Below are 24,140 nucleotides of genomic sequence, written 5' to 3' on the forward strand. Positions count from 1 at the left end.
ACTGAAGTCTAACACAACCTTGATGTGGCCTGCACCCTGTATTAATTTCTTTTCTAGTAGCAGTATACATATTTTCATTGGAAGGAAAAGCATCAGAATAACTCAAAAAATGAAAAATTAAATGGTTTATTTTATTATTTGAACAAGCAGTTCAAATAGCAATGTATTACTCTGCAGCAGCCTAAATTTATCCTTTTTTGCCACTTCCAGCATAATTTACATAAAATTCGTGCTCAGCCTTCATGTTAACCTAAAGAAAATTCTCATAACCCCTTTTTAGTCTAGGGTTATTTGTAGCTTTTTGTTCCCATTCCCTTATCATTAGTATGGATTGCATGGTATTTTTAAGGTCACCGGATTTTCAAATAACAGAAACACCAGACTCATAGCTTTATAAGCCCTAATGCTTACAAATTTTCAGCAGTGATCTGCCTTCTACGAGTTAAGTACATGTGGAGGATTAGGATGCCCTTAAAGAAATTATAAGGATCACCTCAAGCTGGCAACACTTGCTCTTCTTTGGTAGAGAGGAAAATAAAAAGAGCTAACTTAGAGTTTTAATTAGAAAAAGAGAAATTATATTTATTCCAGTAAATGACTAATGAACAAATCCTTGGCCTAAAGCTGAAGATTTCACCAATAACATGGAATATTTTCTGCACCATGTTACTGATACTCAAGACCAGAAGTTCTGCTTGGCCAACCCCTAAGACAGATGCCTACAACAGCTTCTGAAAGCCTCAGAATGTAGGCCTAGAGTATATATAAAACCCCAACAAAGCAGGCTGCAATCTTTTTTTGGGTGGTTGGAAGGGGTGGGAACCAATTTTAGAAGTGTTATTCAGTCTTAGATATTCCAGGTAATAATCCCGACCTACCAAGTGTCACCAGCATTTCCACCACAACATTTTTTTTTTTTCTCCCCTTTACCTTTTTTTTTTTTTTTTTTTTTTTTTTTTTTCTCCTCTTTTTTCCAAGTCTAGTTTGGTCACATCAGGGTAAAAATTCAATAGCTTTTACAAAATATTTATTCCTGTTCCCAGAAATAACACATTCTCCCTGGGCCCCACAGAAAAAGGATTGATGGATTGAAGGAAATACAAAGTTGCACTGAAGGTGTTGCCTTTCCATTCACAGGTTGATAACTAGCAAATAAATATGGTCTGATTTACTATTAGTCTATGTGAATGTATCTGGAGTGTTCAAATGCATTTTAGTTTTGTAGTCTTAATATTTTGCACTTTATTTACCTGCAATATAAACAGCCAAAAAAGTGAGTGATAATGTGGGATGGAAGGGCCAGGCTTATGTTTTCATTTATTTTTTTTCTCTTTCTGTATTTCCTAATTTAACCAAAATTGCTCAGCAAAGAATCAAACCACAAACGTTTTCTTTGTGTTTTGTAATTACAGTCTAGCCAGGATTTGAATGTAGAGAAAGTTTTTCAAAAAATTCTCAATTTTTTTTGTATCATACACTGGAAAAATTATTGATACGCATGCAGAATAACAAAAAAATTAACTAATAGAACCGACTAGTGCCTAGACTTCTGATTATGCCATTAGGCATTATTGTGTGGGGAAAAAATTAACAGAAACAGGAGAAAGGAATAAGAATAAAAGCAAATTAAATAAATACTTCAGGAATGGTGGGGAGGCAGGAATTGGTTTCAATTTTTTTCTTAAGTATACAGTTTATGAAAAATACATTCTTTAAAAATTAAAAAAGATGGTTCTTGATTGCCTTCTTTTTAAATATTTTTTTTCCTCTGGGAAATAGCCACAGGCCATTCAGGTGACAATCAGATCCAGATGTAACTGTTCCAGGTGAGGGGAGTAATGCTGTAAGTTCTGTCTATGAGTCACCTAAGACTTCTGTAAGTTTTTGCCCCATGACAGATGGTTCTCGCCTTGGGTGTATATGTTTTAATGGAAAGGTTGATACTGTGGAGGTGAAATTGTGACTAGTTATGGCTTTGAAGTCAGGTAAAATGCTCTTCCCTATAGCAACTGTTCTAGAAATGTTTGAAACCCATCCTCTATTCCCAAATAAAATACTTCAATGAAGACTTCAGTCTTTCAGAGAGGTGCTTTCATTTAATTCCTTTCATTACCACTAGAAAGGAATCTTAAAATCCACTTACATCCTTTCTTAGAAGCAGGTTGTTAGGTTTTTGTTCATTTTGGTTGAGGGATTTTTTGGTAAGCCCCTTCAGGTCAGTTCTGCTATTCACTGGTATACAGGCATCCATCTGAGGACCTTAGGGCTAGTGGGGCTCCTTCAGTGATTAATTACCAAGTATGATAATCCCATTCCATCCTCCTGGAATAAACAAAATCTCTGCTCTAAGAAACCTTTGACTGAGATTTCCAAGCCCAGTCTTGTTGCCTTATGGTGACACCCAGTGGAGGAAAGTAACACTCCAGCATTAAAAATTATTTCTTACGTATATATCTGAGTTTTTGAATTGCAAAATGCATTAAAGTTTTGTAAACTGCTTTATATAAAATACATATCCACAAGAAACTCATGGTCTTTGGTATTTTTGATTGAAAGCAAAAATATGACCAGTGTCAGGCCAAGGTATTTTATGGTTTCTACTTCTGGTAGTAATAGAGTTAGAACACAGATTGAACTGAAAAAAACCTGCTTCCTCCTTCAAAGAGCAGGAGAAAGAATAATAGTTTTGTCTAAAACTGTTGTAAATTTAGAAATTATATTTGGGTTCTACCTGAAAAAGAAACATTGGAATTGCTGGCAAAACTTAAACCTCTGCAGAAATTTGAATCTCCTACAGAAACGGGGAAAAAAAAAGAAAAAAAAAAAAAAATCCTGCTTTCTACTTTCCCTGGTAATTTGACCTATAAATGTAATCTCTCTTCAGACCAGACTAGCCAGAGAATTTTTCAAATGCTTCTTTTTATTTTCAAAGTCTTCTATTTTCAAGGTGCTTTAATAAGTCTTCTACAAAAAAAAAAAAAAAAAAAAAAAAAAAAAAAAAAAAGTATCTATCTAATTTAATACTCATATAATGAGAATTTCCCAGTTCTTTACAGGAAACTGTGCTGTCTTTTGTTTAACAAGACCAATGAATTGTGTGAAATCAATGTGATCATGTTGTGGCAGTGAGGGAGAGGCACAACTGCATAAAGTGTGAGTAACTACTATAGACGTATTTTCTGTTTGTAACTTTAATTGACTGAATTATACATCTTTCTTAGGCCACACTTAAGTTTAATTAAACATCCATTTTCACAAAGAAAATCCAGTAATACCAGCAAAGAATTTCTATTGCAGCTTGCTGCAGTAGTTCCAATATCTCTGCTCATTAATATATGTTATAATGAAGCTTATTTTACTTAGCTTAAGCCAGGAGTAATTTAATTTTATTTTTAGCACAGTAAATAACAGCACAATAGACAGTGCTTAAGGTCCTTAAAATGCAAAAAGGTGAGGAGCTGATAAGGATTCTGGTTAGAAGAGATCCCTCAAACAAGTTATTTTTCTACTTCTCTGATCTCACAATTTCTTTGTCTTGGCAACATCTCTTCTGAATACTGCTGTGAAAATTATTTTTAACTTAGCTACCACATTCCAAAAATTCTTCTGTGAGGGATAATGGTTGGTATGACTATGTAGTCACAAGGGAGTTCAACTGCTAAGAGGTTATCTAAGACTTACAAGAACAATTACATTGCTTTTGTTGGCTTTGCATGAGCGTGGACTTTGTATTAATTACGGTACATAGCTCACACAAACAGTTTTCATACTGCTAAGGTAGTCAGGATTTGACTACATTAAATAATATGAAGCAGATTTAAGCATGAATATGAATGCCTGAAACTATCCCCTTGGAGAAGCTGCTGGTTCTGAGGGTGAGCTGACTGGCATGACATGGGGGACACTGAGATGTTTGGCTTGAGAGCATAAAACTTATGTACGGAGGTAGGCTTAATTTCTTTTGTGCAGAACTAGCATCCTCTCATCTGATTCCCCGTTGCAAAGAAAATGTCAGAGAAACTAAGTACTTGATCTTGGGGAAAATACATTTCCACTATATGGCAATCTGTTAAAGAGGAGAGAATTTTGTTTTTTCCTTGAAATACATGGAAGAGAAAAAGAATACGATTAGAGATCAAGGGTGTAGTCTCTACTGTCAGAAAGCAGAGCTCCTAGTTTTCTTAGTCCTCCAGGACACACCACATGTCCAGAGTCTTCAAAAGCTCCTTTGTAGTGGTTTCCTCACAGGCTGAGGAGAGAAAGAAAGATGCTACAGAACTTTCCAAACCTGGCCTCGTATCTGGTTCTGGGATCACCATCCCTAGATCCTATAGCAATATATTTACCTTTCGTGAAGTGTTTTGAAGACAGGTCCTAAGTAAGGTCTGTTTTCTAACTGTTGCATAGTCTTAACTCGATGGGACCCTGATGGTTCAGCATGTCTGTAAATCAGGCCATTCTGCTTTTAAATTGCAATTCTGTCAGAAAGCTCCTTGCACACTCATAATTCAAAAACTTCTTTCCCAAACCAAAATTATGCTGGGGAACTGGATGAGTCATGGGACTGGGAATTGAATATGAAGCCTTTCATCTCTAGATCACAAGTTCAAATATGCCCTGGGTCACTAAAACTTTGCCATGTACTGGCTTTTCAGCACTGTAAGATTCAATGCATACATGAATGACAGATTTCCATTCTTGAGGACTACAGAGAAATTGCACCAGAAGGGGAAAAAACTCACACTAAAATAAAGTCCAGTTGCATTGCTGAAAAATGTATGCATGTGTATGCATTATTTACCTTTTTAAGTTTTTTTTCTTTATTTTCTCTTTTGTTTCTTTTTCCAGTGAAGATAAATGAAGCTGTCTTGTGAATCAGAAAAATGTATATATCCCTATATAAGTTATAATAAAAGATACAGCATGAAGTTTCTCCAGTATTGTAGACAGTGGGGTGAAAAAGCATCAGGGAGAGTCTGGCCAAAAGAGACCTGACAAACCACAGCAGTTAAATTCAGTTAAGGCTGTGTTATTTTTTTCTTACTTGTGGGATCTTTTCTGTGGCTGGGATTTTTTTAATCTTGGGTGGAATAAAAATGAAACATGGAAGCTGATTAGGAGAGGTATTTATTGCAGTTGTCCATAATTTTATATTTTTTTAAATTTATTTACACATTATCAATCCTTGCAGACTATTTTTGTGAAGGTAAATAATTATAGATGCATTTCTAAAACACTGAAAAGGGGAATGAAGATCTAAGATGGAGAACAAGAAGTCAGAACACAAAATTTATGATCTCATTCAACTTCAAGACGTTATCAGTCTGGAGGAGAAATTTAATCTTGAACATAAATTGCATTTCCTAAAAAAAACATAATCTTGCCTTAAGACACCAAATGCACTGATTACAGAGAATGTCTGTGTTTACACATTTTTACAGACCATGCTGACTGTATTAGTGTCCTAGGAAATAAACTATGTGCAGCATACAGACCTGCTCCAAGCACTAAGCAGAAAAAGAAAAAGAAATTTTGAAATCAGACCCTCTGATCTCTAAATCCTTTCAAATTCCTGAAGCACATTAGCTTTACTACTGCATGATGTGTGCGGTAGTATTTCCACTAATGAAATCTGACTAAAAGTTTAAATTAGTTTAATGCATGAAATATATAAATAAAAGGTGGCCTTGATTAAATTTAGACTTGATACATAACTTAAATGGGTAGCACAAGAGCAGATTCAGTATCATGTGTCCAGGCTATTTTTGGCTACACTTTGTTAAAAAGTATAACATTCCACATACCTTGCAGAGAAGGCAGTATTGAGAAGCTGCATATAAACAATATGCTACAATTCAGTTTAAAAACCAGATCCCTTTTTCCCTGTTTTAAAATGTTCTAGAAGGGATTGCTATGTAAAAGCAGATGATGCAATGTTTCTCCTCACACTTTAAAATAAATTTCTTTCCAGGGCTGTCTATGACATCCAGATGACAAACTTTGTACAAGCATCCCTAGAAGAAGTATAAGTTTTGTCATATTACCTCACTAATGTGTCTGAACTATGACCTTTAGGAGCCCATTCATGGGGAAGAAGGTATTTCACCTTCCGTATCCACTAAATCTTTGTCTTCTTTCCAACACCAAAATCAGGTTATCCATGCAGTCTTCTGTCACAGCCTCTGAGAAGCTGTCAGTTCATGCAATTTTACAATGGTTCCAAAGAAGGTGCTGCTTCATTTTTATGCCTGAAGCCTCAGTGGTGCTACCACTGCTGGTTTATACTCAGCTAAGATACTGCACCCAAAATTCCTCCAACAGGCAGCTTTGTGCCGTAAAAAAATCTGTGTTGCCAATTTAATGCCACAATTCCCGTCCCATTTATTAACTTTATATTTAGGTTATAATTAGAAACAAATTTCCATGAAAGAAAATATCTCAAGGGAAGGAGAGCAGGATTTTCTGGGAAGGGAATAAAGGTATTTTCTGTTAGTCATGCAGATACTTGGCGGTCACAGACTCATATTTGGGAGCCATTTACTACTCTTGTGAAAGCCTTATCCCAGGACTTGTTTTTCTCAGCAAGTTCCCTTTTGGTCTCCATCAATTATAAACTCTGTGTGGACACAGAACCCAATTATTGCTCACTCCAGTTCTCTGTTTTTCCTGTGGACAAGCACTAGTTTTCAGTAAGAGACTCACTTCTGAAATCAGTGGAACTGAACCTGTGAATAACCCTTGCTACTCACTGAGGAGCATGGAAAGATTTACAAAGCAAATGTTACCTGCCGAAAGCAGCATTGCAAATTTTTGCCTAATGAGTCCTTGAAGGTGTTCTTTACTCTGCTTAGGATCTTTGCTGTAGGGCTTGCACCCTACAGACAGTGGAAATGCAGAGAGCAATCCCCTAATGATGGTAAGGCTTCACCAGCAAGAAAGTGAACTCGTGTACAGATGGCAGAGGATGTTCCCACGCACATGTCATAAAGGCAGCAGGTAAATGGGATAATCTTGTATCCTACTATAGTGTCAAGGCAAAACTGCTCAGACAATCCCTTGAGGAGGGAGAGTCATATCATACCAGCATCCTTACATTCAACAGCAAGGGAATAATTGTGCATTGAAGAAGAATTGGATATTTTTCCTTAAAATCTGAAGTACTGTCCTCCTATGCCCTAGTTTCAGTAGGGCACTTTAGAAGTACACGAAATATTGCACATACACACAAGGCTGCCCTTCAAAATTTTGCTTCTTTTCAATATGAAACAGTTCTTAAAAATATTCCTAACACCTTTAGAAACATTCTTCAGGTTATAGTTTCTTAGTAAAACTTTACCTTAAAAAATAGGTGCACAGCTTGATCTTTTTATTTGCTTCTTTTTCTTTCTTTCTTTTTTTTTTTTTTTAAAAAAAAAAAAGCTCACTTTGGATTCTGCCACTTCTGAAACGATGAACACTGTAAAATTGGATTTGAAACCACAGCATTAAATGCTTAAAATCTGATCCTTCTGTTGGGACCTGGGATAAATTAAGCTGATGTACATTATTTTTAAAGAAAGGAAAAAATATGGGAAGTGGGTTTTGAAGCCTGAAGGCAGAGAACAAAACAAGTTATGCAGGTGATATAAACCATCTTATTTTCATTTTTTAAATAGTTTTCTGCTTCCCTATGGTTACTTAGACTGGAAATAATTGTCTAGAAAATACATTTCAATGTGATTCCTAAAATGCCTTATATATATGTGATATGAAATGACAGCAATTTAGCTACTGGCTAAAGTGCACTCGTTTTCCCCCCCTACATTTATTTGGCTTGAGCACACAGTGACTTGTAAAGTATACAACTCTGTGGAGATCAACTTGGTGCAAGTAGGTTGGTAAATGAATTAGGTGTGAGGTATTTAAAAATAATTTTTGTGCAACTAAATTAAATACAGGATAAAATTAGCTGGGATTTTAATTAAAATTTTAAAAATATAAAATAAAATGTTTTAAAAAATCCCATAAGCTAATTAGCTAATAATTTTTAATATATAATTTACATAATTTTATCAATGAAATATTTGAAGGTAAATTTTTGATTGTCAGCAACTTTCTTTATGAGAAAAATTATGAGAAAAAATATTAAATTATTTTCAGGAATTAATATTTAGAACTATCAAAATAGTGAAGAATAAGGCAGAACCAGGTAATGTGGGGCTCTTCATCCCTTATTCCCAATTAACCATCTAGTCTACCAAAATTAAGTTAATTCAATAAAGAAATATCACTTTCTATACAGATTCTACTCAGATATTCAGGATGAGTGTAGAATGTTTAATTAATTCAACATCACAATAGGAGTACTTTCCCTTCTTAGACCAGGAGACAGAAAATAGATTGTCAGATTACCATCTGTTGCCTTGCAAAAGAGCTGTAAAGAAGTATACCCCTCTGCCTATATCCTCTTGCAACTATGAATGGCTTAATATTTCCTGACTACCCCCAGTAAGGCCGTTCCAAGCCCCTTCAATGTGCAGGAGATCCATGAGCACAGAAGATGCACATCTCAGACATCCCACCATGCTCTTTGCAGTGACATTTTGTTGACATTTTGAAGACTCATTCATATCCTAGCCAATGGAAATGGTTCATAACCAGAAGGTCTTGAGAAGAGCAAAAGGTAGAACGCTCGATGAGGCTGTTACTGTTCAGAGCTCTTTTAGCAACTGAGAAAATCAATAGCTTTTAGGTATCTAAAAAGCCAAAAATAGGTAGGAGAACATGTAAGACTAGATACAGGCTGCAAATCTTTCTAACCCTGCAGGACAATAGGGGAAACAGATCAGTACTGAGATGGTGAAAGTAAGGATTATGAAGTGGGACATAATGTATCAGTTTTGTACAAAGATAACAGAGTCAGAGATGTTTTTCTAGTTCTCACTGATCCATGTAAAATGGTTTGTGCCCCTAGTCTGTTCTTAATTCCACAGTCAACAGGGTTAGTGGTTTTAGCACCGTATTTCTGCCCCAGACTTACCAGAATTGAATGAGATGAAGGCAATCTTGGAAGGAAAAAGGAGGAGAGAGAGGAAGATGAGTGAATGGCCAGCGTCAGTAGCCTTGCAAATGGTTGAACAAGGGGGAATAGTCACTTCCTCTGCTGGAGCTGTTGGTCCAACTTCCATTTCTTTAAAAATAATTCTATTTCAATAATAAGACCTCCAATGAAAATTCATATCTATCTATTAAGCTTTACCTCTTCCATCAGATGTTTTTATAAAATCCAAACCTACTTTATACAACAGAAGTCAGAAAATAAATTTAGCAAAAAGTTTTCATTTTTTCTTTTAAAAACAAGGCTAAAAAAAAAACATTCCCCAAATAATTACCACTCTGCTTGTTTTATATTACTGTATCTAAACACCAGAATATAACTGAATTTTGTGTAGTTTTCAACATTTTGTCCATGCTCCCAATAATCATTGAAGTCATTTTTGCCTGAAGATATTTCTGGTAGTTCTATAATCTATGGGAAGGCAAACAGCTGTGAAAGGCCTTTTGAAATGTTTCTAACTCTCCATCATTAAGAAGTGCTGTGTTTTTTCCCTTCTTACAGAAGAAAATTATCATTCCCTCCAGCCTCCTCTTTTTGTTTAAAAACCCTTTGGAGCAACAGCAATTTAAAAGGCAATTAATAAAAACTATCATCAATAAATCAATCTAAACAAAAAACCCCACACGGTGTCTGTACTGGAAAAAAAACGCAGGAGATCTGAAATTTCCTCCTTTGTCAATCTTCCTTTTGAAGGTCAAAACTGAAAAGCAATAGAGTCATGTTATTGCTGTTGGCTTTGCACATGCCCAACAACAAAATCTTACCTCATGGGCCACTGCCACCCTATCATAGAGTTTTACAGACCTAAAGCGAAAAATAAGTGTTTAGTTAAAAAAAAAAAAAAAGTGTTTTAAGTCTATTTTTTACATAATTGTATCCAAATAAATGGTGTAAGATATGTATGCATTCTGCAGCATCTCACTCTGCCTTGCTTTGCCATTTTTCTCTATCAGATTTCTTGCAGTTCCCTAGGATCTTCCCTTGCCTCTTTGTAGATCAGTGCAGCTCAGATTCAAGTTAATCCTTGTTCACTACATCCATGAGCAAATGGATAGCGAGAAGCAGCGTAAGCCTCTCCTTAGATAGTTTTTCTTTTCCAAAGGAAACGCCACAAAATGACTTGCCATGTGCTGCCATTTGTCACATCTTATTACCTTGGCTACTCGGTGGTAACTTACAGCAAGGATGTGGCTAACAGTAACCACATGTAATGCTACTCAGTACCGTCTTGTCCCCTTCAGAAATTTAACAAGGCATGGTTTCCAGAGATCAAGACCTTTTTGTAATTGCAGATTTTAGTGGCTAGAAGACAGAAATGGGGAGCCTTTAAACCATTAACAATCTTCTGTGCTTCAAAGGGTTCACTGCTACTAAGTCTCATGTCCATTTATGCAATCTGTTTGATATGGAAAATTAACAGGTAAAAGTGGAAGGAAATCTGAAGCCTGATCTTGCTCTTCTGCTCATTGAAATCAATGGGCAAACCTGTGCACTTCACTGAAAATATAAGGTCTCATCAGTCTTAAATCTAGCTGATCTGCAATCCTGAAGTATCCATTATTGCTTCAGGTCTTGGAATCCTCCAAGCTGATATGATATTAACCCACTATAAACCATACATGATTCCAAAGTGAGAAGGATCCTCATATTAATTAAATTTACATTAGCACTAAGGGTCATCCTGTCCTTCTTCTAGCTATGGTTCCACAAATGTGTAGCAAAGATGTGATATTAAGCACCCTAAATCACTAAAGTCCCCCAACCTCTGTCCTCTGAGGTTGTTAATTAATAAGAAGCTTGATTGCTAGAAGCTAAATAAAATCGGGAGGTTTATAATTTTTCAAAGTGCTGTAAAATTGGCCATACTTTTTGACAGATTTAAACTATTGCTATTGATCTGTAGAGCGTACAAGTAAAAGCAGAGAGTAAAAGACAACTCCTAGAGTATGGACAGAGAGACATTGTAGTTGATTGGCAGCTTGTGAAGGAAATTACATTAAAACAGTTACTACTAACTGCTATTTACAATTTCCTATTGTACATATAACTTTTCTTGGATATAAAAAAAAGACTAGTTTTATTATAAATCCTATTTTTTTTGCAAATCATGAAGTAATGACTTCCACTGCAAACCAGTTTAGTTTTACACATATAATCTATGGAGAGCCTGTCATCAGTAATTGGTCCTGTTTTCAGGTTTTACAGTCACTCAGATTCCTAGACTTGTCTAATATTTGTCTCAGCAAAAGCATCACAAAGTAAATAACAATACTGCAGATGTGACTTCAAACTTAGATAGAAATAATTAGTACATCTCTTAAAGCCTTTCTTTGCTGTTCCTTATATAATTTAATTTGGTATTACAGGAGATCTTAAAGAGTTAGAGCTTAGAAAATTAAATTTTGAATCTGAATCATTAAATCAGGGATTTGAGTTATCAGAACACAAAATAATTCAGTTAGCATGTTCTTATGTCACCACCATTGCTCATCTCAGCCAGTGCAGCATTTCCAGAACACGAGTGACTCAATTTCATTCATGTTCTGTCATGGAAATTTTATAGTTTTCTGATTTATAAGAGAACATTTTTTTTTCCTTTTTTCCTGCTCAGTCAATCATATAAATACTGACTAGATTAATAACATGGACGTAACTCTCACTTTTGAAAATTTCTCCTCCACTCTGCCTTAGGGAATTCAGAAAGTTATCAACACTTTTGTGTTGATAACTTATGCCTCAGCTAATCAGTTTTCAGTTTATTTAGATAACTCACACAAAGAAGGAGAAACTAAAATTGATCAAAGCTGTACTATGTGACTGGATATGTTGGTAGGTGAGTAAATGGTATGACTGACTTAATGTGCCCAAAATTTCCTTCCTACTTATTTAGAAAATTATTTCTGCCCCTCTTGGACATCAACTTCTCTTTTGAAGTCATGCTTTATTTGCTTTTTCTTCTCAAGCTCCTATAATTTAATAGAGGACAGCAGAGAATACTTTAATCTTTGGATTATGTTCCATAATGTATGTTGCATGAGGAGCACATTAAGTTATATTGTCGTCACTGTGTGGTACACTGGGTCTGGTTCTGCCTGATGCGGATTAAAGTTTAGTTTTGAAGTATTTTAGAGAACTCTTCAGAGACCTCTGGAAGTTTTTCTGGTTTTTATCCTTACTTTGCAAGCATTCTTAGTTCTTTTGCCCAGAGAACTATCTCCTGTGATGCCATTTTGTTATTGTACCAGTTATGTCTGGGAGAGAGTTAAGTTTCTTCATAGCAACACATACAGCGCTATGTCTTGGACGTTTTGCAAATTTTTAATTCCTTATTTTGTTTTACTTGGGGATGTAGCTTTTGCTTTATCTCAACCAATGAATTTTCTCCTTCTGCCCTTCCAATTCTCTCCTCCATTCCACTGTGGGGCAAGTGAAAAAGTGGCAGCTTGGAGCTTGTCTGCCTAACAGTAATGACCCATAACAGTTACTCACATTTGATGGTCATGCAAGTAAGGTAAAAATAAAATAACTCATGAAGGGTATAAGTGCATCTATCTTAAGCTGATACTTCTCCCAAGCATACCGAAAGATTTCCATCATAACCTTTATTGCTTTACTGAAATAGCATTTTTCCAAAGTGAGAAAATTTGCAAAGTGAAGAAACATAACCAGTCAGCCATGGGCACAGTCTCTATCATGAAAGATTAATGAAAGATTCAAGCTGATGTACCAGGTATTATTCAAATACTTTGAACTGAGTCTTCTAAGATGTTCAGTGTAAGGATTCTACATGCTTTAATAAAGGCAACCCATTGTTTCTCCTATATCACAAAAGGAGAGGGAACGCATCACCACCACTTTGGAACACGTGAAATTCCAGATGAATGTCAGTAGATGGCTTAACTTGAAAGAATAATGTAACTGTGAATTCAGTAAGGTCTTCAGAAAAGTAATCCTAGCTCCGCCCTGTCTGTGTGCAATAGGTCAGCAGTAGTCCTCTTTATTTGTTTCGGTCATCAGCATGTTAACCAGTGCAGTATTTTCAATACAAAGGGATTGCTTTTCAAATCATGTCACTCTGCATTACATTTTAGAGTCATACTTTAATTATATTCAGATTCAGATTTCAGGAGAAGATAATGCAAATTAATAGAAATTGTAGATTTTTTTTTAAATGTCATCAGATTTTTGATTTGAGCAGAAAGCACTTCACCTTTCTATAACTTCTATGTATTTTATTATTTCTGGGTAAATATACTTTTAGAGTATTAAATTGTTAATAATTTCTTTAACTTAAATAGATTGTATGGAAGCAAATTTTCAGGAATTCAAAATAGAAGATATACTTGTCAGATTCCATTTCTGTATTAAATAAGGCTTTTCATTGTATTTTTAGTGCAGGATAATTGATAGAAATTGAGGAACTGACAAAAAAACAAAGAAAAGAAGTCTGGTATCAGTAAATTTCAGTAGTCTTAAATCTTACTCCTCTGTAAACTTTAGTGATCTACTGAAAAAAAAAATATGTATGAGTAAATTTGGAGATTCATTCCTTATTCTGTCAGAAGTACAAGTTTAGTACTATATTGGACATGCTAAATATTATATTTTAATAATGACATAATAAATTATAAATAATGAGGAAGATATCACAAACTGTTGCCTAAATAAGAGCTTGAATAAGAGCTTGGAAAGACATTTCTGAGATGGAAGTTCTCTGAGACTTCATATTTATTACTATCTACTGAGGCTGGATATCTGGAGTAGGTAATCTAAGGTCAGGTTTCTTTGGGTTACTTGTCTTGCTTTTATCTAAAGTAAGGCGAACTAACTTCATTAGTAAAATGAACTAATTTGTAAACCCTCCTAGTTGTGTAGAGTCAAAACAGCGAATTCCCAATATATGCTGGAATTTTCAGTCAGTATAGCTATTTGAGTTATTGAGATTAAGCTCTTGAATTATTCTATGCTACCAAAAACATCTTTCTATACAATATAAAATTGTTTTCATATACAAATCATTTCTACTGAGATTGCCAACCTAAACATGAAAGAAAGGAAAAAAAAATCATTGTATGTTTTTATTTGTGTTTTTCTGTGACATAAGCCATAATAACAGTAGAAAGCTCCCCTTGCATACAAAACTGGACGTGGTTTGTTTAGTAAGCCAAAAAGGATGTTAAGCCCCTCTTAAGTGCTGTTAATTAGAAACAGGGACATTACAAGAAAGGACAAATTAAGAATTCAAATGAGTGAGAAATCCCAAACAACCCTATGAAGTTTTTGTTTATCCAACACTACTGTAAATAGGAATCTGACACCATCAGTGTTACATTTCACCAGTTATCTGATAAACCAAAACAAGAGACACATTGACACACTGGGTAGTCCTGTCAGTCACTGCTAACTAGTACACAAATAACTCCACAGGATATCCAGACTATTCAGATATATGGTTTAATCTGGTGGGAAGGAAACATTTATTTTTAATTAATCTTTTAAATAAGGATTTTTAAAGAAGCATTTCAGTCCATTAAGCTAGGCCTCAAAATTAAGTTTGAATAGAACACTGAATTTTTCTAACCAAAATTTAATAATATAAAGGCACTACGTAACTTTTGTTTTGGTTTGACTTTCAGAAGTGACTTTCCGGGAAAAAGTCTGCAAAAAAAATCCAGAAGGAGAAAGCAACCCTTCTACCTATGCTTCTTGGGAGAAAAGGGACAGAAAAAAAAAAAAAAGAATGAAAGAAAAAGGTGAGCTGTTTAGTGGTGTGAATGTGTCTTAAATACTGTTACCAAATGGAATTGTAAGGGAAAGATATTATATGTAAGATGAGAGCATGTCCACAGGGTCAGGAAAATAATTAAATGTATTAAATTATTTTCAGAGTGAACCTTGAATTTTGATGGTTCTCTTTTTCCTCTATATTGTAAGCTGCCTTAGCTTATCGGATGTTCTTATATCTATTGTCCTTCATCCACTAAACATTTTTTTTGTTGTTTTTTGCTGTTTAATCTTAATAATTGTATGAATTATTTAGGGTTTGGCCCTCAGTGTTTCTGGATAGTAACAAAGGTCTTTTAAAAGCATTTCTGGGTGTGGATTGTGGTTTTTCAAGGAAAGCTTGGAACTCTTAGTAAGCAACTCTTACTAAATCTAAATTAAAAACCAAAATTAGCCTTAATACTAATTGAATGTTATCCAAAAATCAAAATGTTTAAGTAATGTTAGGGAAGAAAATTAGTAGTTTAATTTCAAAACTGCACCTTTAATTTATATTTGTCATATTTGTTCATCAAATTGAAAATAAGGCACTTTCCACTGAGACTAACATTTTGTTCTGTTACTTGTCTTTTTTTTTTCCTTATGTATCTTGACACAACCTTCTTTTCACAAAAATTTCCCATTGATATAATTCATGTCATAGAAATAAAAACACAGAGTGGCTTATGATTGTTTTTTTCAGCTTTTTTACAGATATATATACATATATATATATCTCATCATCTAACCTTTCAGAGTGCAGGTCCACATGACACAAAGCACCAGTAGGTGCTTGACATTATCACATTTACCATTTTTAGCATCTCAGCTAGTTATAGTCAGTTCTAACTATAACTAAATGAAGGAAAGCAATTATCTGAAATAAAAATCTTTATAAATAGAGCAGAAGGACCTGAACATTTCTGTGAGATTTGTTTATTTAATTCATAAAATTTACTTTAAAATGCAAATTGTATAAATTTTAATAAAAACTGTAAAACATCTATTCTATGAGCACTGAAGATAAAATCTTTGCACAAATTAAGACATTTTGATAGAGCAACTTTCCTTATCCTGTAATATCTGAGTGTAATTAAGTGGCCAAGTTGAGTGGCTTTGATATAATTCATTAAGTATATAAGTTTTATTAAATGTCATTTTCATTGAGATTAAAAAATGTTAAAACTTTATTCTGTTTTTCTGTATCTTCTCAGTAAAATTTTGGAAATAATATTGTAATTTTAGCAATTTGTATGTCCTGAATGTTAAAAAATGCAATATTCAATTTATTCCTTTACACTAACAGAAATACAAAATTTAACACTTTAACAAAAGCTTACTCAATTTTCTTTGTAATACAGGATATTGAGTTTACTGAGGATAATGAAATCTTCTTTAAATTATGTTTCCACAGGTTTATTTCCCCAGGTAAAACTAAAGTGTTTTTCTTTTATTTCTTTAAATGAGTCAGTATTGCAGCCCTTTCTTGCAAAATGGTTAGATAAATAGAAGTAATTAAAATCTTTATCTCTTCTCTGAACAACCTTCACTTTCTCATTAGATCAAAAACCAATCAATGATTAGAATTCTATATCTAAATTAGATTACAGTACTTCAAATCCTGCAATCCATTGCCTCATTCTCCTCCATAATGCTGTTGAGTAGCAATAATTATACTAAAAGTCTGCTTGCAAATTCCACAGGGAATTAGCAATAGCATATGGTTTTGAGTTTGGGTAGACTTCATTTCAAATTGAAGTGCTATATGGTATGCATTTAGAGCAAATATTACTGCCTCGAGTACAAAACATATCTATCATTTATAGCTAGAAATTGCTTAAAGACCCTTTCCATAGTACATTTTTATTATTCTGTAAGAGTGAGTAGTAATTTCACAGCCTAATAAAACAGCAATGATATTCCTTACATATGTATGACCCAACAATGCTAAATATGTTCTTTTCCTGGCATCAGCTGAAATTAATTTGAATCTTTCATTAACGAGAACACCACCACAAACTAAATCCGTAATGTTAAAAACTGGTTTTCTAGCAAAAAAATAAGATTTCTTACCCAGTTATGATTAATATTCCTAGTTTTGTTTTTTTTTTTATCTGAATGAATTTAATATCTAACCATTGCTCTGGAGCTTATTGATTATGTAGGTTTTTCATAACCAAACTATAAAAACCTAACAAATATTGGTTTTAATCAAAGCCACATTTTATCTGCTCTTCTTTTCTTCAAATTTCAGTAACACACACATTGGAAAGGAAAGTGGATGTTTATTGAAACAAGAAGTTTTGTTGCTTTAGTGTTTTCACTTCCAGTAATCTTGATTGTTTTTGTATTAGAAGCTAAAATAGGTCATAAGAGAGTGTTGGTTGCAGGGAGTGAACACGAGAAGGGAGGGAGATAAATCACGGACTCTGCACTGCCATCTGACTGTGGGTGATCACTGAGGTCACAGCCAGTGCTGGCCCGTGGATCTGCAGAGCACGGCACCAATATTGTTTTCAGTCGGATCAGTTAAATCTCATACAAGCTGATATGTGAGAAGGTGTGAAGGTCAGCAGCGTTTTGGAAGTCAATGAACTAGATAATAGCTGGGGAGGAAAAAAAAAATCACAGCTAAAATTTTACTAGGAAAGGCCTGGAGACTTGTAGCACAACCAGGGACAGTAAATCCTTCAGTCGATTTGGGTCACAGTAGTGCTCTATATACTGTATAGAAACCATATGCAAACACTTATGTACCTTTACAACTCTGTTACCTCACACCTTATCATCTCAACCCAGTTCTTTTAAAACTAACTAGTCAGCTGTTGCCTAGATGTATCCTAATTTTGCTTGAGGGGGTGAGGAAGGAAAGATCAGAAAAGTGTATTGTGAAGTCTTATATCAGAGATGAAGGAAGAGTTGACATTTTTACAAAAATATCTTTTGTCCAGAGTCCTTAGAAGTAGGAGAGCAGTCAGCAGGAAATAATGGACCAGTCTCTGAAGACTGAGATGACCTCATTGAAGTTAATTCATTGGAATAGTAGAAAATCATGGAGAATTAACCTTGAAAAAGCATTTTTTCTTCAAATGTTCCAGTGTAAGACTATAATATTGCCACAGATGTTAATAACAATAACATGAAAAGAACTGCTGCCATATTATCTGCTGTCTCCTCAAAAGCTATACCAAGCCATGTCTCTAGGAACTTCATTCATCTGACTGAGATTTATTTCATTATGCAAATCAGTGAAGACAGGCAGGAACAGCTAGGCCAAATTTATTCTATCATAAAGTAGAGGTGTAGTCTCAAATGAGTTAGGCAAACTCTGCCTTACAAGCTCTGGTTTTACACCATTAATTAGTGCGGTAATTAATATTATTAATTCAGGTGATGAAGTTGGCTAAGTATCCACAGCCAAAAACACACTCTTTTAGAAGACCACAATATTTTTTGGTGATCTGTAGGTATATAAAGGAAATTGTTCTTGTTTCTTTTTCTTTTTTAGTCTCCAGTCTACGCCCAAGAGAAGAGCAGGGGAGACACCGAGGATGATCCTTCTCAAAGCTGATAATGGAATGGAAAATCCATTCCTGCTTTTCTGATTAAATTTTCTAGGTAATTCATGTTCCCATATCTATTGTCAACATTCGAAAACTCTATCACTTTGCTGTACTTTTGCTAGGAATTTTCATTAAATGCTCATAGGAGAACATTTATGTTACACTTTGAAAGTGGCTTTGGGCTGAAATAGGTAGTCTCCTGACATGCTTCTCCATAAATTTCAAAGGAATTTTTAATGCATCAGCAATGCAGCAGTGAATATTTTGTCTGCTGTTAATTGTCCACATTTTTATAACTAACACATGATTTATTCGACAGATCATCTGCCTCACTGAGGGCTTAAAAGAAATACATTATTTACTAAGTTTGTTGCATTCATTTCTGATGTGTAAAATTTGCTTATTATAAAAGAGAAAGAAAGATATGAACTGAGAATTGAGAAATCTCATTTTTAAAGACACATGTTGTTTAATTCTGGAACCTACACACGCTAGTACAAGTAAGAGCAAATGTGCTCACTAGTACACAAATACTTTAAAATCCTAAAGTAATGGGGTTTAAGACAATGGGTTTAAAATATTGTATGAACTTTAATTCAAAGTGCTTGGCATTTATAAGCTAGATTTACCTTAGCCCTACAAAAAATTCTTAATTCAATTAACTTGATTGACCAAACTCAAGCAACACAGTTCTTTTGGACAGATGTGCTACTTAATTACATTCTGATATTCACTTGATGTCCATACTGTAACAAAGGTCTCAAGCAATTTTTTAATTAAACATAAAAATATGCAGACATGAAATTGGTTGTATAGATCTGATCTGTTTAATTTAACTTCATGGCTTTGTCACATCATTTTCGTTCTTTGAAGCATACTGAGTATGTGTAGCTTTCCTTCTATAACAGGGGTGATTCGTAATAATAGAGTGAGGGAGATGGCTTTTGGACTGTTTCTTCCTTCAGCTCTGTCTGTCTTCACATCATCACATTTCCAGGAAGAAGAATTGGCTGAAAAATGACTCTGAGTAAGCCCTGCTTAGTGCTTTTTCAGTGTAAAACTTAAAAGTGACATTATGGTATCAGGCAGCTGCTTTTTTTTTTTTTTGGTGTTTTTTTTTTTTTTTCCCTTTTTTTTCTTTCCTCCCTGCCAGATGCAAGGGCAATGATATGAAACTGAAAGAAACCACAGCTCAATCGTCTGCCTTCCACTTAATTTTTCATACAAATTTAAGGTCAGGTTGTGGCCTGGTAACCAGTGAGGTGTATGTAACATTAGAACAGTAATACTCTGAAACTGATTATGAAGTGAAGCCAGGAAGAATGGACAGGAGCCTGCTCTTGGTTAAACTCAAACTAGATCAACTCTATTACTAGTATTAGCATGAAGTAATAGACCTCTTCAGATTTATACTATTGATAAGAAAATGCAGAATCCATCCGTGGATAACAGTGACACAGTTATGTGGCACTTTCAAGAAAACAATATTTTATGTTCATGCATATGTGTTTCATATACTTTACATATTATATAAAAGTTGTGTGCATAAAAGACATAACTTTGTGTATCAGAGCATCCCAGTATGACGCTGGCTGCTGCATATTTCTGACTAGATAATAAAATCATTGCTTATAGTAGAAAAATTATTTACACAAATAGAAGTATCAGTAGAGCAACAGTTTAAAAGCTGCTATTGGATCTTTTTTTTATTAGAACACCTCCTTGCACTTGTTCTTTGTGAAAACATTTACATCTGTCCTATTTAAGAAAATGTATATATATATATAAAAATAATCAGGGCAAAATATTCTTGTGAACATTTTTTTAAGACTTTTCTGTATTGTTAGGAAAACTTAACAGAATTTACTAAATCTATTTTTTATCTAATTTTATGGCAGTGGAAGAGAGGAATGCTCAACTAAAGTTGTAGGGAGGTTTACAAGCTGGTGGGGAACCCTCAGCAGTATTATTAAGATTCATGGTGCACATTCCAGTGTGAAATGAAATGCAGTGAAATTTACTTTTTCTTCTTCTTTTTTTTTTTTTTTTTTTTTAATGTTTGTCTTTTATCTTTGTATCAGACAGGATCAGACAGGCCAAAATTTCTGCAAATGTGAGAACTATACTTCCATTTCCCACAAGTCCAGCTGGTAAAAGCACCCTTCCAAATAGTAGTCAATTCTTTCTTATTCTAATGCACAGAAGGAAAAAGGGTTTTATTAGTCTGAGTAGTTTTGATTCATTTTCAAGACTTACCTCTGAAAAAATTCTTGTGTTTCAGTGTTAATATGAACTGTATAATAATGACTTCTATCTGGTTCTTGAGTAACCAATGGTGGGGATATGATTTTAAAATTGTTAAATGGGTAAAAAGTGAAAAAAGTAGATCATATGACAGGAGACATTTTAGATTTCTACTAAATCAGTTCAGAAAAGTCTTCTGATTAAGGCAGAGAACATCCAAATAGAGGAATCTCTGATGCAATATTTACTAATTTTTCCACCCCCTCATTCACCATATCTTGAATAAAATTTATTTTGCGTTGCTTCCTGTTTACAATATCATTTAAGGCAAATGAAACCCTAAAAGGTTAGAGCAGACCCCAAAAAAGGTACACAAAAGGATAATGTGCAAGACAAATTTATAACTGAATAATAGAATCTCATATTTATTCTATGCAGTTACAGCAAGGTTTATTCAACAGATAAAATTTACAATGAAGTTAAAAGACAGTGAAAAACATAACCAGCTGAAAAAGTACTATGATTTTCTAGTGACTTCTCTAAATGAGTGTTCTGAAGGCAGAAAACTGCCAGTGTTAGATAACATTCATTCCTCTGTCAATGGTCAAAGCAATAGTGGTTTTATTGCAACCATATTCCCAGCTTGACTTAGCAAAACCTCAAGGTTGCTGAAATGATTTTGAATTTTACCATTAATTCTGTGAGGTTTGCAGTTCTCCCTTTAGGCTTTAATATGTATAGAATGTTGTTGACGTTCATGAAAGGTGAAGATATCAGTCAAAAAATAACCCTTACATTGCAGAAATTCAATAAAATAATGCATCACAGATGAACAGAATAGCTTAAAAAGAGTGAATAATTTCCTGTTTAGATATTAAAGGAAGATCTAGCATTTCCAGCACTTTAAGCAATACTGCATATAAAGTTTATAAAGGTATAGCACATTCAGCTTGTGAAAGTAATGCATTTTATGTGAAAATAAAAAAGTGCTGAAGTGTAATTGCTCACTAATATTTTCAAATGAATTCTTGCTGTTGCACACTTTGTTTCAGTTCTGCTTGATAACTTTCTTGTTCATCAATGAATTTCCAGTAATGCAACCAAAAAATTGCATCTGTTACTTGTAATTTTCTCAATCAAACTCTGAACTTTTTCCTTAACATTTTCAACAATTCCAGCATGTGGTACTTGAGATAATCCTGAACCCAATATGTTTTCCTGATGGCTAGATTTGCCTGTCACTAGTGTTTGCTTACCAGCAGTATCATATGAATGAGGTGAAGTTTCATTGGAAGAAGCATATTGAAAACGTGTGTGTATCCTGCTTTGTTACATCTGTGTAAAGTTCCCCCCTTCCCAATGCAATAGTTTTTACTTTCTTTTAATCTTGCAAAGAAATGTAAAAGTGGAATAGCTGACCCCATGTTCAAAGTCGTTGTCAGAGACAATGAAGTCATAGGCTTCTGTTTTTAATAATGTCTTGCAAAACACAAAGCATCATTAATCATATTCAGAGGATAAAAGACACACAGATTTCCTAGTCTCAAACTTTTCTGAGGCATTGAAGGTTTCAGTATTGTAGATTCACATAGATAACATCCCTCATGTGCAGAAAAAGAAATCAGCAAAGGAAATGTGAAACAAAATCAGTTTTATTCCAGTGTATAGAAACTGAGACTGTCTTTTACATAAAACAAAATAGACTAGAATGCAGTCCAACAGCAGATGACATCTGTAAACAGATTATCTTATTCCCCCTTTTGGGATGGATTCAGTTAAACTACACCTAGGAACATAAATAGGAATGTCTGTACAAGAAATAAGACAGATAACAATCATGCTGTTACAATATTAATTTTCTTCCTTCCTTCCCAAACACATCCACTGCCAGTCCTGTGTTTTATTGAGTTTAGATGAATGGCAGAAGCAAAATTAGATTATAAATTCCTATAAATATTACTGTCCTATCCAATGGTCCAGACCTTCATATCAAGCCGAATTCTGTGAAATCCAATTACCTTAAAATTTGAATCACTTATGTCTGGAAATACAATCTTAGTTCATCTGCACATTAAGACCTCAGAAAAATAATTTTGGTCTAAAAGGAGGGAAATGTAATAGTACAGTTGAAATTTAGCCCTCTCCAAAACAACATGTGCCAAGCTGGAAAGGAAAAATAGCCTTGATGATGTGTTTAGAGATGTTCCTTCAGCAAAGCGTTTGAGAATAGGCTTCACTCTGGCTTAAGTTTAAACATGTGTTTAAAATGTTATGATGAGTTAGGACTATGTTGTCAATGTGCATGCAAAGTGACAGTAAGAAAGGAAATGTATAAGGCATGCATAATATACACTATGCTTGCATTTGTCAGATAAGCGAGAAAAAGTCTCTAATTTGCCTACAGTTACAGATCATGTTGTCCCAGACAAAGGGAGGAACAATTAGTCTCAGTGTAGTCTGCAGGGGGAAATTCAGCCTCTGTGAAGGCCATGTGAGACTTGACACTGATTTCAGAACAACCAAGATTTCACTTTCAGAGTGACACTCTGCACTAGGACAGATTTATTCAATGAAAGATTTCTCCCCACAGCTAGAGAATGCAGTGTAATACTCTGCGGAGTAATTGGATGGAATGGAGAAGACGGTCACTGAAAGTCATCAACAAAGGGGTGAAATAATCAGTATCAGTTTTTGTAGGAAAAATCTTCAGAGACATTTCCACAAATTAAATTTTCTGGCCCCATCAGCCAGAGATTGAGGACACAACACTCTCAGCTCAGCACCCAGCAGTCCCATAGACACCAGTGCTCCATACATCCACTGTTAGAGCTGTCTATCTAACCCACCTTTTGGGAATGTCTTTATGCACTGAAGTAGTCAATCAAACTATGTGATCTATTACTAGGTCAATTTGTATAATAACATCTTTTCAAGGTACTGTACATCTTTTGATGTAAAAGACAAATTGCTAGATTTGTAAGATATGCAAGGTTATATTTGGAAGAAATAACTAATATGCTATCAATAGGATAGTTTATACCATTCCTAACAACAGGGAAGAAATGCAAAAAAAAAAAAACAAATCAGATCATCATTCAATCTTGTCTATGTAACATTTTTTTTAATTAAAATACAGAGTTTTTGGCTCAGACTCTCCCTTCTCATTAAATAAATGAAGATAAAAACAATTTTGCAGTGTTACAGCCTCAAATTGATAATGATGAGATCTTCAGATATGATCCAAATTCAACAGCAGACTTTGGGTTTTCAATAAAAAAGAAATCTCTTTGTGAAAAGGGAGTTTCTGGGGAGCTTGGAATGTTCATGGATGTATTGAGGAACTGACTAACTGGGGTGATTAAAACAGGGATGGGAAATACTTTAAATTGTAAGGCTGTCACTTTGTCTCAAGTGTTTATTTTCTGGAATTTCAAAAAGTTCTTAGGGCATGCAACAAATTGTTTTTAAGTCAA

Source organism: Poecile atricapillus, chromosome Z (assembly GCF_030490865.1).
Source record: "Poecile atricapillus isolate bPoeAtr1 chromosome Z, bPoeAtr1.hap1, whole genome shotgun sequence".
Lineage (NCBI taxonomy): Eukaryota > Metazoa > Chordata > Aves > Passeriformes > Paridae > Poecile > Poecile atricapillus.